The following is a 13,236-nucleotide window of genomic DNA, read 5'->3' as shown; positions in this document are numbered from 1 at the left end:
CCTTAAGGCATGCATGCATTACGTATATCTTCTACATGGTTAAATTTTGAAGGTTTTTAAAAAAGAAATGCTGGAATAACATTTGGGGGTGGGAGTGGGGGGTAGAGGTGGTGTTTCATTAACAATTTTCCCAAAAGCCTTATCTAAATAATTAGATTAAAATGCAAAGATAATGTCTTGTTCTTGCAAAAAAAAAAGACTTACTGGAAAATTAAAGCCTTTATTTTGGTATTTGCTTATTTCATCATCAGGCAACCCCTGCTGATAGGCAGGTTTTTTCTTGCTCTTAAGATGTAATTGAACAATCATTTAAGTTGTTTCAGGCATCCTCATTTAATTCTAGATTGCATGTTCCATAAAGAGGTGAATTATAGTTTGCAGTCAGTCTCATTGAAATAGTTTTGAAATCCTTTCTAATAAAAAAAGAAAGAGAAAATAATCAAAATCATCCATGCTTGTATTTTGTACTTTATTATGATGTTTGCAATGATGTCACACATATAATTATCTAGGGTAAAGAAAGAATGCATTGATTTAAATGGCACACAAAAATAACCTCATCAGTACATTGATAAAGCATAAGCAAATTTTTCATGCACTCCCAAGAACATCCTGTAATATACAGAAAAATGAAAGTAATTCAATCAAAAAATGAAAATAATACAATTCTTGATTGTATAAAGAGAGACATAGAATCAAAGTGAAGTATTAGTACCACTTCATAAAATCCTACTTAAGATCACAACTGAAGTACAGCATCCAGTTTTGGTTACCACATTACAAAAAAGATGTTGAGACTTTGTAAAAAGTGCAGAGAAGAGCTAAGATAATTAAAGGCCTGGAGATTAAAACATATGAAGAACGGTTGCAGAGCAATTCATGGATGGTCTAAAACTGCTGTTTCTCCCTGTGACCCTGTGGAACCACATTTCTTTGACAACTTGAAAGGGTTACTTCTTACTATTTACTTACTATTCTTTTTTCTCCTTCACATTCTGCTACTTCAGCACAATTTCTTCTTGCCAGTTTTATTTCCACTTCTCTGTGATGCTCTGAAAATTAAACATTTTCTTTTCTATTTTCAGCTTCAGACTATTAGCCACAAATACAATATGATGATTATATCACAGAATGATATTTAATGTTTATCTTCTCCATTTTACCTCACTCTCCTTAAAAAAATAATACAATGTGTGGATGTCACAGGGGTCAATTTTCTTCCCCCTGCTGTTTAATATCCATATGAAATCAGAGCGATGTAGTGCAATATAATTTTGTTCTACAATTATTTATGTTGTTTGGATCATTGATTGAATAAAGGAATGATGTTTTCTTAAAATACAATGTAGCATGTTCATAAATCAGTACTAGGGATAAATGAGAATACATTTCTTTTCTTTATTGAGGAATGAATTCACTATATTCAGCTGGATACAGAAAATTAGTACTGCAGTATGATATTGTGGTTTTCATTACCACATGGTTCTGGATTTCTTTGTCATTGCTGCATAAGGAACTTTAATTTTTGCTGACAGAAGAAATGTCCAATGTACATTCAGATCAGTGGTGGGTTTCAAAAAGTTTTAGAACCTCTTCCGTAGGTGTGGCCTGCTTTGTGAGAGTGGTTTGCCAGCCATGTGACTGAGTGGGCATGGCCAACTTGTAAAAAGTGGTGAAACTAACTTAACAATGCTCTTGTTTAGCAACCAAAATGTTGGCTCAGAAACTCTGGCATTTGAAGCATGCAAGTCTTAAATCTGTCAAGTTACAAGACCCTTGCACCCCTAACCCTTTAGAAAAAAAACCCCATGGTTCTTCAAATGTGACAGCTTTAAGACTTATGGACGTCAACTCCCAGAATTCCTCCTCCAGTCATGTTGGCTCAGGAACTCTGGCATTGAAGTGTGCAAGTCTTAAAGCTGTTAAGTTACAAGACCCTTGCACCCCTAACCTTTTAGAAAAAAATCCCCAGGGGTGTTCAAACCTGACAGCTTTAAGACTTGTGGACTTCAACTCTCAGAATTCCTCCTCTCGCTCTTCATCTTGATGATGTGTGGACAGGCAGGGGGTGGGAGCTGGAACCGGTTCTAAACGGCACTGTAGATTTGTGGAACCTCTTCTATAGAAAAGGTTAGAACTGGCAGGAACCTACCCCTGATTCAGACACTACTGTATCTAATATATTTTCTTCCCTAAAGCATCAGTTAATTTTTATGACAACATTCTTGTACAACTCAGGGTGAAATAAGATTCATGCACTGCTTGCAGGTGTTCTTTCTGCTGTATTGTAGTTCGCTCTATTGTATTGTGTTAATGTGATTGATGTCCTGATGTTTAATCCCTTTTTATTAAAAAGGCAATGAAAAAAATCTTTTAAAGTTAGCAACCCATAGGTAAGACTGAAGTTCAACATTTATTTCATATTCAGATTTAATTTGTTTTGTAAAATCTAAATCAGTAATAATGTCTCAATATATTGAGTTTAGGAGAATGAGCTGTCAATCATCTAGCATTAGTCTAATTTTGAAATATTTTAGCATGTAAATGTTTTTGTACTTGATTGATTTGATACACTTTCTTAGATTTTATTAAGCTATTGCAGTGGTTATTTGAACACTACAAAGTAACAATGAAACATTAACATTTTGTTAGCTATATAATCTGCTTTAACAGTATAATAGAGTTGAAAGAGACCTTGGAGGTCTTCTAGTCCAACCCTCTGCTCAAGCAGGAAACCCTATGCCAGGAATGTCAAACTCGATTTCATTGAGGATCGCATCCGGGTTGTGTTTGACCTTGGAGGGCTGGGGGTGGTTGAGGTCGTGATGGATGTGATCATGGTGGGTATTTGACACAGGCTCAAGATGCATTTTTCCCCTTTGCATTCAAAACAGCTATTCCAGACAAAGGGAGATTTATTTTCTGGCCCAAATAGTCTCAACTGAGAAATATGAAAAATTAAATCAGCTTCAGGAGTCAAGAGTCTCAAGGTTTAGATACAATACTAATCTCAGTAGTTCAAAGCTGAATAGTTCCTCTTTATATGGATTTAGAAGCTATGCAGAATTAAGCCTGGTTAATATTTGGGGAGAAATATGAGGGGGGGGGATAACCCAATCTTGGAGGGTACCTAGTTCTGGTTGACAGATGTCGCTAAAGAGAAGGTGAAGAAGGTGCTACCTCCTGCAGCAATCTGCCAGCCAAAACAAGCTGCAGGTCACCCCCATGTGGCCCGTTTTGGCCTTCTACATCACTCTGCTGGTCAAAAATGGACCATGGAGGGCCTCGTGAGTGCCCCGCATGGCCTGATTTTGGCTGGCAGAGTGCTGGAGGCAATGGAGGCCAAACACAGGCCACGGCCAGGTCCTTTGATATTTCCAGGCCATCCCTGCGGGACAGATCTAAGGACATGAGTTTGACACCTCTGACCTATACCATTTCAGACAAATAGTGTCCTATCTCTTCTTAAAAATCTGTGTTGGAACAATGACAACTTCTGGAGAAAAGTTGTTCCACGGATTAACTGTTCCTACTGTTGGGAAATTTCTCCTTAGTTCTAGGTTGGTTCTCTCATTGATTACTTTCCATCCATTGCTTCTTCTCCTGCCTTCAGATGCTTTGGTTTATTGATAGTTCTTCCTAAAATGTTACCTGCCTTCAATTTTTAATTTTTTAAAAAATTAAGAATGGATTTTTGAACTTTTCTGAAGTGAGGGGATAAAATTAACACTAGCAAACTGATTACAGATTGCAGTGCCCTAGTAATGGTCTCAGTTAAGCAAATTAATCTCTAAGGGATAATTAGACACTCTTAAGTAGTAAGTAGTTCAAAATATAGTCAGAGATTTTCTGTTTTCATTTGACAAAAATTGTTTTTAGTATTTACATTTTGGAATTTAGAATTATAATATCATTATTACGGCTATTTTGCTTTTCTGTCTTTAAAAGCAGCAGATTAAGTATAGCAAATTAGGTTTTGTTTATCTTTTGTGTATTAAGTTTTAGCTGTCCAGAATTGTTTATTTATTTCAATTGCAAGTTGTGATGGCTTATGTGATCACTTCACTTAATGACCTGTTGTCCATGGTCTCCTCAATGGGCTCAGGTCAATAAGGGAACATGAGGTACTTTGGGTACTTTGGGATGGGAGAGGCCCTGGGAGGCCTAGCATAGGTCCATACCCACACTGCAGCGTCTCTCCAGCTCACATTTGTCCTTCCCTGGGTCTTCCAAGGGTCTCCCCACCACATGAAGGACCCAAGGTCCACTTCCAAACCCTCAAGGTCACTGCAGGCTTTGGGTCTGCTTCCGTCCCACACTGGGTCCTCAAGGTATTCAGGAGCAAGAAGAGAGGGAGATATGTGTGGATGGGTGGGTGCTGCACTCTGTCATAAAGGCATACAGATTGCCCACTACCCAAATTTTGTTCACATGACCATAGGGGATTTGAGGCAGATGTAATTTTGAAACTGGGTCAAAAATAGCTTTTGGGGGATTTGTCATAACTTTCAATGGTCATTAAGAAATCAGTCATAAGTTGAATAGTACCTACTATCTGCAATTGAATATAGAATATAGGCAATTTGATTGATGAAAAGACAGAATTTATACAATTAAAACCTTTTGTTTGCATCTTTTATTTAGGCTTTTTTAATAATTAGATTTTTATTTGCATTTTTCTCAATAAAAATTCTAAGGGGATTTACCTAATATAATGCATTTTTGTATATACTGTTTCTCATTTTCATATACATTATTAATCTATTTACATGAATAATAGCATTGCAACATTCAGAATACTGAGAATATGTGTATATGAGGTTATTATAATTATTTCCCCCAAATAAATTCCATTTAAAAAAATTCTTAATTATAGGAATGGAAGAAAGAATTCTCCAAATGCTTCTTTTTGCATAGTAATTAAGTTTGGAACACAAAGGTTGTATTTATCCACAAGGAACTATTTTTATGAGTTTAATTACTGTATAGTTCAAGTAGGACTAAAGCGGAAAACATGGCTGGGCATGACCAATGGGATTTATGATTCCTTGCTTGAAAATTAATTCCACCGATTTATACACTGCAATCATGCAGTTTGGGAAGTTGATGTTTGAGAAACAGCACAAAGGTATAAGCTTGTTTTTAAATGAAACTCAGCCAATATGTATATTTGTGTTCATGGTGGTATTAGCATTCTTTCCTTTCATGCACATATGATCACATTAAAGAGAAGGATTCCCACATTTTATTTATGACAACATTTCTTTATCCATGCCTTGACTTATTCATTGCTGCTTCATCCATTGCACAAGGTACTAGTGAGGTTTTTTTTTTCTTCCCTTCGGTTCAATCATGTCTGACTCTGTCTGACACTGCCTGGACAAAACCCTGCAGTTTTCTTGGGAAGGTTTTTCAACAGTGGTTTGCCATTGCAAACTTATTAATCTTAAATACTGTATGTAGAAGCTGGAAATCTGGGGAGAAAAACCTCGCCAAAAATGTATAATGTCTGATGTAAATTTTAAAAACCTTTTTTAAAGCTATCAACGGCTGTATTTTGGTAGGAATTCTGCTAAATAGGACATAGATTCTATTTTTTTAGTGCTGTATTTTTTATTTTATTTTCTTAAGAATTTAAGAAGATAGTCTATGTTTTTCCTTTGACTACATCTTCTTTTCTTCTTGAACTCAGCAATGATTTTTAGGGCCCTCCAGAAGAAGTTGACTTTAAACCTGCAAGGAACAATGGCCCATGCTAAACTGAAGATAGGAAATTGGAACTTGAAGGGTTGAGGGGACAAGAGAAAAAGCAGAAGAATTGCAGTGATTGCTGTTTTGGGTGTGTTTTCAATTATGAAACAGAAGAAATGTGTACGGGCCAGGCAGGGACCACAGACATGACAGAGCAGTTGCCAACACTTGTAAAGTATACAGATAATTGTCCCTTCCTGCCATCCATATAAAGATAAACGATGCAAGAGAATTTTAATATTTTGAGTGTTGTCTTTCAGTTCTTCTAGTCCATGGGAAAGAGGAAGAAAGTTTCTGGCCAGACAATTCTGTTTAGGGAAGACATTTGGTTACTGAAACTACATTTTTTATTTTCTGGATGAGAGATTTCGGTCCCAAGATGGATTGCATGTTACAAGAACTGAAAGGAATTTGTTGGCCTGAAGCAGGATGAACTTGATTAGGGCAAGTAAAAAATGTGGGCTTGGACACGAATACTCTGTATTAAGGACCTAAAAAAATAGAGAAAAGAACAAAAAAGTCTTCCAGAAGAATGTGAAAGTAGTGCTATAAAGGATCTCTTAACCACTCAATTAAGGCATAGGAAGAACATTAATTAATTATGATAAACTTCATTATATTTACTAATATTTAGAATATGGATTACAAGCAAAATCAGATTAAAGCCTTAATAGAGAAAGGCAAATATGATTTAAAAGTTACAATAGATATCTAATAGGATAATTTATTTGATTGGAATATGGCAATTAGAAGATATAATCTTGTTTTAAAAAAAGAACTAAGAGAAGAGAAGCAACAGTAGCTACACTTATACAAAAATCTAGCAGGATGAATATAGTGGCGCTATGAGAATTAAAACAAGTGGATGAAGTAAAATGAATACTGTTCCTGGTTTCTACTGTCAACTACTGATCCATGAAAAAAAATCTGGATGATGTTTTTCAAAAGCAAAAATATCATCAAGATTTGCTATACCTATTGGGGCATGAATGTTTGCACTTTGTTATATTCAGTACATCTTTTCCTGGCAGCTGGGGAGGGTATGCATTGCAAATTATCGTAGGAAATTGGATTTATATATCTTAGTTCAGCCATTTTAAAATTTGTATACAAAAATGAAATTTGCCTCCTTGCACATTCCAAAGCATCATTTTGTCTTCTGTTCCAATAATAGAGCAGAGGTCTAATTATATATAATTACATTGTAGGCACAGTACTACTAAAACGGGCTAATAGAAGGGAAAAAAGAATAACCTGACTCATCCATTCTATGGTTATAAAATATTTAATATAATTAATTATCTATTGTAAGATAGGCAGACAGAAAGACTGCCTATATATTTTTAATATTTTTTTAAAGGACACGAAGTGATTTCTGAAGAAATATGAGACTATAAAAAGTGAGCAACCATAATAGCAACTATAAGCCAAAGAACTAAGGGAAGAACAAAAGGTAATATTTAACTCAGCAGAAACCTTATCTCCCCTCTCCCTCCCCTTCTCCCCTCCCCTATTTCTGTCCTTCCTTCCTTCCTTCCTTCCTTCCTTCCTTCCTTCCTTCCTTCCTTCCTTCCATCCATCCATCCATCCATCCATCCATCCGGGCTAAACTTGATAGATAGCCATAGACAAAAGTAAATAAAATGAGTTCATCAAGGCACTGAATCATGCTTCCAAATTGTGGCAAAGTAAGTGCCTTTTAACCATCTGTTACTTTTTATTATGTAACTGTTTTATTATGTAATATTCATATGCAGTGCCATCTAAATGAAGATAAATTGCTTCATTGTATATTGATATTGCCAGGTCTCTTGTTTACCAATGTCCCATTTCTCCCTCCACCCTCCCTCTCCAAAAAATGGCATACAGAAAATGTTGGCATCAATTCATCCAATATCTTCACATTCCTTCCTTCCATGTTGTAAATTAACATTCATGTGTTTCTTATATCTATTTTTCATTAATCTTGAGACTGAATGAAACAGTGATTTGCAATGGGAAAAGAATATAGTTATACTAAAAAACAGAGCATAATCCTGACACTTAAAATGTTGTCAAGTTTAGTTCAATACATTATGTTTTTCTCTCGCTTAATATTTCTGAATTGAAAGAGCTATGGAGGTAATACACAGATACAAATATGATTATAGTACTCATACAAAATTGCAGTCATGTTCGAGATAAGATTGGAAGTAGATTTAGAAGGGAAATCCTCTATTGACTCTATTGAGGATGGATCTGTGTAACCTTTTCTGAACAAACTTTATTAAACCTAATATTCCAAAGGTGCTTTTTCAGGAGGTAACTGAACTTTCTTGTTTTTTCTTTGAAGACATTTCACTACTTATCCAAGAAGCTTCTTCAGCTCCTTGCACCTAATAGTTACAATCTAATTCAAAGTGTAGAATATACAGACATCCTTATAAACAATGATATTCAATAAGTAGAATAAAAAGCATTGTCAGCACCAGGTAAATAGTTGAGCTTTCTAAGAAAGAAGTCAAAATTTGATCTGGAGATGATCCTGATACATGGAAGATGTTAAAATAAAATAAAAGATAAAAAAGATGTTGAGACTCTAGAAAAAGTCTGCAAAGAAGAGCAACCAGGATGATTAAGGGACTTGAGACTAAAACGTCTGAAGAATGGTTACAGGAACTGAGCACTGGCTAGTCTAGTAATGAGAAGGACCAGGAGAGACATGATAGCAGTGTTCCAATATTTGAGGGGCTGTCACAGAAAGGAAGGAATCAAGCTATTTTACAAGGCACCTGAAGGCTAGACAAGGAATAATGGATGGAAACCAGTGGTGGGTTTCAAAAATGTTTTAGAACCTCTTCTGTAGGTGTGGCCTTTGTGGGAGTGGCTTGCTGGCCAAGTGACCAGGTGGGAGTGGCTTGTCAACCATGTGACCGGGTGGGTGTGGCGAACTTGTAAAATGTGGAGAAACTCACTTAACAACGCTCTTGCTTAGCAACCAAAATGTTGGCTCAGAAACTCTGGCATTTGAAGCATGCAAGTCTTAAAGACCCTTGCACCCCTAATTCTTTAGAAAAAAAACCCCAGGGGTGTTCAAACCTGACAGCTTTAAGACTTGTGGACTTCAACTCCCAGAATTCCTCCTCTCGCTCTTCATCTTGATGATGTGCAGACGGGCAGGGGGAGGGAGCTGGAACCGGTTCTAAACGGCACTGTAGATTTGTGGAACCTCTTCTATAGAAGAGGTTAGAACTGGCAGGAACCCACCCCTGATGGAAACTGATCAAGGAGAGATTCAACCTAGAAATAAGGAGAAATTTTCTGACTGTGAAAGCAATCAACCAATGGAGCAGCTTGCCTTCAGAAATTGTGGGAGCTTCATCATTGGAGGATTTCAAGAAGAGATTGGACTGTCATTTGTCAGAAATGGTGTAGGGTCTCCTTCATTGGGCAGGATGGGGTTGGAGTAGGTGACCTAGAAGGTCCCTTCCAACTCTGGTAATCTGTTAATGTTTCAATGCTTTACTGATCTCAGGTAGAGGCTTTTATTCTAAAAGCTCTCAGTCTGCACCTTTGCCCTTTAGTTTTTGATGCAAAAATGGTGACGACCTTATGGATATAATATCACTGTTGAGATTTACAGGCGCAACGGTAGGAATGGAGTTATATATTTCTATATGCTCCTAATGCTATAATCAGGTCACTTCCAGGGTTTGAATGATTTCGCCAAAATGAACCCATGTCAGTTCACAAAAATTTATACAATGTACAACACTATATAAAAAGATTGGATTCAGGTCTCCCAGGTGCTGGATCCTCTCTTCATGTTGTCTTTCAGGGATGAATCATACTTAAATTTGCTAGATTTGTATGAAAAGTATGAAAACAATATGCATCCTCAACTCACATCCTTTCCTACTTGGTTTTCCAGATTTAGTTTTTATAGTAGCTTTTTGTTTTTGTAAAGATTCAGTCACATTTCTAGCATTCCATTATTCTTAATCTAATCCACAATGTGGCCTGATTTACACAATAAAAGCTTTTCCTTAGCTTCATCATAGCTATTTCTGGGAATGTTCTGGCTGATTGGATTGCACTTTTTGGCTTTTCTTTCCCATTAAGTAGTTAATTTGATTCTGATGTTTATCAGGTGAAGTCCAAGTACAGATTATTTGTGTTGCTTGAAGAAAAAGTTGCCAACGAAGAATTCTATTTGCAAAACTGAATCAACCTGAAAATCCAAGAGAGCAAAAGAAGAGTGCTTTTATGTTGTTCCCAATCACTAATTATGGTTAATAGGACAGCAGAAAGCAGTGCCCTTTTCTTTCCAAGATATGATGGGGCCAAAAGGCATTTATAGGAGAAGGCCAAAGAGAAACCTTTCCCAAACATTGGTCAAAGGGTTACTATTTCAGTAATCAGTGCAGGATTACTACAGTATTCAGTGAAACTTCCTACCCTTGGAGGTCCTTTGTGTATGCTGAAGTTTTTCCAGGTTTGTGAAGACTGCAAGCAATCAGAAATATATCCAAGCATTTGTCCCTAGCCTGGAGAGAAATGTGAAAGCAATTGTCTGAAGCAATCTGAAGCCTCCTTGAACTGCTTTGTAGAAATAAATTGGCAGTGTGAATTAGGTCACTTCCAGGGTTTGAATGATTTCGCCAAAATGAACCCATGTCAGTTCACAAAAATTTATACAATGTACAACACTATATAAAAAGATTCCTGACTAATAGGCAAGACAAATCTAGTCAAATTCCTCTTCTCTTCTCTCCTCTCCTCTTCCCTACCCTACCCTACGTATGCATATTATACGTATATAATATTCCAGAAATTAAAATCTGAAGAATTCATTTTCCAGAATTAATTTTTCAAATAATAGAAGAAGGACCTATCTTTGGGAATTGAAAAACTGAGCTAATTTTTAGCATACATATTTATAAAAAATACTACAAACAGCATAAAAAGAAAAAAATAGAAAAAAATAGAAAGAAGCATCTTATTTTGCATCAAATATAAGTACAATTACAAAATTATCTCTTACTTTAGTATGTAATAGGGTTTTACTCTTACTATTAAATATTATAGGGTTTGCACTAAAAGATCTCCAAGGTTCCTTCCAACCCTATTATTCTGCTATTCTGTTAGTCTATTCTTTGATATGATTTTAAAATTAGTTTACCTTTTTTCCCTTTTTTTGCAATAATCAAAACTAAAAATCATAATTACATTTTTTCTATTGCATGCAAAAAAGTCTATCAGGGTTTTCAGTCAACCATAAAGGTAGATATTGAGTTTTTCCCCCTCTAATCAGAGAAGCTAATTTAGTCATCTCCACAATTTCTATTTTCTTTATCAACCATTCCTCCATTACAGGTAGTACAATATTGAACCTATCTAGTTTTGAACATATAATAGTCTTATTGCAGTTGGCATATATAAAAACAAACTCCTGTAACTTTTTACTAATTTACTAGTTAATCCTGAAAGAGAAAAACTGAACTACTTTTTTTCTCTGCCAATCCATTCTCTTTTTAAATTAGCATAAAATTACCATTTTAAATTAAACATAATTAGTCAAACTGCCACTAGCAATTAAAACAAATGCAATGTACTCTGTACCTCATGAAAGTCCTCTAGACTTACAGCATTGGTTCTTGATCAAAACTTGCCAAGGACACAAAAGCTTCCACTAATCTATGCCAAACTACCTTGGACAGCAAGATCTTGCCTGGAGCATCCTTCTGGTGGCATTTAAAACACCTGCTTCCCCTGGTGAGTGAAAGAAAATATTTTTTTTTCATTCTGTTTATAACTACATATATACCAGAACTGGGTATTTTCATTACTGAGGGCAGAATAATATGATATTGTGTTCAAAAGTAACCAAAACAATAAATTAATAGTTCAAACAATTTATACATTAATAATTTAAGCAAGCAGTCAATTTCATGAAGATACTTTTTCAGTATGTGCTTCATATAGTTTAATTAAATGAAAGTGTTGTATGCACTCATTAGTTTAAATCTCACTGTACATTGTCAATGTCACATATTCATATTTGAAGTACACTTGAACAGAAGTAATTGAAGTCTGAATTGAAAGCTCAACTAAAGGATTGTTAATTTCTTCTGAGACACATTACATTGATACAATGAAACTGTCGGTTTGAAGGCAACTATAGACTGTTGGGTTTCCATTATTTCCTTGGTGTTGGAAAGTTCATTTATTTTTGGTTTAGTTGCATTGTGTTTGTTTCTTGTGATGGTAATACCACTCTGTATGCTATTTGAAGGTGTTATTGTCTTAACCTATTCTAGACAACTGAGATGATATAAGCCAAGGCTAATTTAACAGCTCCATTTGTAAAGAAAATATTTCAGCAGTGAAACTAAGTGTTGTCCCATAATTTTCCCTCTTTTTTCATCAGAGAAAACAAGAAATGAACATTTTCTTTTCATGTTCTTCTACTCCTCTCTCTCTCCTCTCTCTCTCTCTCTCTCTCTCTCTCTCTCTCTCTCTCTCTCTCTCTCTCTCTCTCTCTCTCTCTCTCTCTCTCTCTCTCTCTCTCTCTCTCGTGAATGAGTATTTTTGTTCCTGCATTTGCTAAAATGTCACCATTAATAGAATGTTTGCTTTCAAAAATGAAAAAACCATTGAAAAATATACTATGTTGAGTTGTGGACAAGCAACAATTGCTTTTAAAACAAGTTTAAGATTAATAAATCTTCATCATACAATGTATGTGTAGGAGAAGATAATTGATAATAGTTAACTTCTGGAAGAAAGTATTATTAATTGCCTCCATTAGGAAATCAGGCATAGAAAACATTTATTTAAAAGACCTTGAGAATATAAATGGTTATAATATATCCTGCATTTTTAAGTTATAAGAAAAACTGCAACTGGAATACAAAATTACCTATTAAGGCAGTCAGTAAAATGTACAGAATTTTTAGCAATTGTACTTTGTGAAGCACATTTTTTTAAAATGCACACACATTTATTCATGGGTTGTTTTTTTTTGCTGTAAAATAGCTATAAAGCATTAAAACTAATTGGGAGCAAAAGTATGTATTGATTTTTGACATGTAATATAATTAATCATATAAGTGTTGAGCAAGCACGTACTATATTAGACCCATCTTCTTTACTTTTGCTCATTGTAGAATAGACACTTGCCATGGCATGTTATCTAATTCATATTATCATTTTACCTACTGGTCTAATTTGGAGATAGCAGTTCTATTTGTCTTAAGATATTTAAAGGAAGCTGCCCTTGAAATGTAAGGGCTGTTATATTTTAATAAACCTTGGTATACTTTTAAACTGCTGTGGTTTTGCTCAACCATTTTAGTGGTTAAGCTCTATTAGTAGACAATAGTATTACTTTTGTTTTAATAAGATCTACTTTTTTTTACAGAATTTGTCCTTCACTAGAGAACTGAATCTATCATAATTTCCCAGGATTCCATATAAACATATACTACAGATTCTGGCTTTAGC

At 35.2% G+C, this 13,236-nt stretch overlaps 1 long non-coding RNA gene across 3 annotated transcripts; it reads right to left on the bottom strand.

Moving 5' to 3' along the window:
* Positions 1 to 210: 210 nt before the first annotated feature.
* On the bottom strand, positions 211 to 11,496 carry LOC309392119. 3 transcript variants are annotated; one of them, XR_014175393.1, is made up of 4 exons: positions 11,353 to 11,496; positions 10,189 to 10,277; positions 973 to 1,052; positions 211 to 413 (listed from the first exon to the last, which is right to left on the bottom strand). It is a non-coding gene; the product is annotated as an uncharacterized lncRNA (long non-coding RNA). The 3 variants fall into 3 exon arrangements; XR_014175395.1 differs by having other exon boundaries at positions 11,377 to 11,496; XR_014175394.1 differs by lacking the exon at positions 10,189 to 10,277.
* Between the last annotated feature and the right edge of the window lie 1,740 nt (positions 11,497 to 13,236).

Source organism: Natrix helvetica (assembly GCF_964273705.1).
Source record: "Natrix helvetica genome assembly, chromosome: 4".
In the NCBI taxonomy this organism is placed as follows: Eukaryota; Metazoa; Chordata; class Lepidosauria; order Squamata; family Natricidae; genus Natrix; species Natrix helvetica.
The sequence above is the reverse complement of the archived record's forward strand: the minus strand, read 5'-3'. Positions and strand labels throughout refer to the sequence as shown.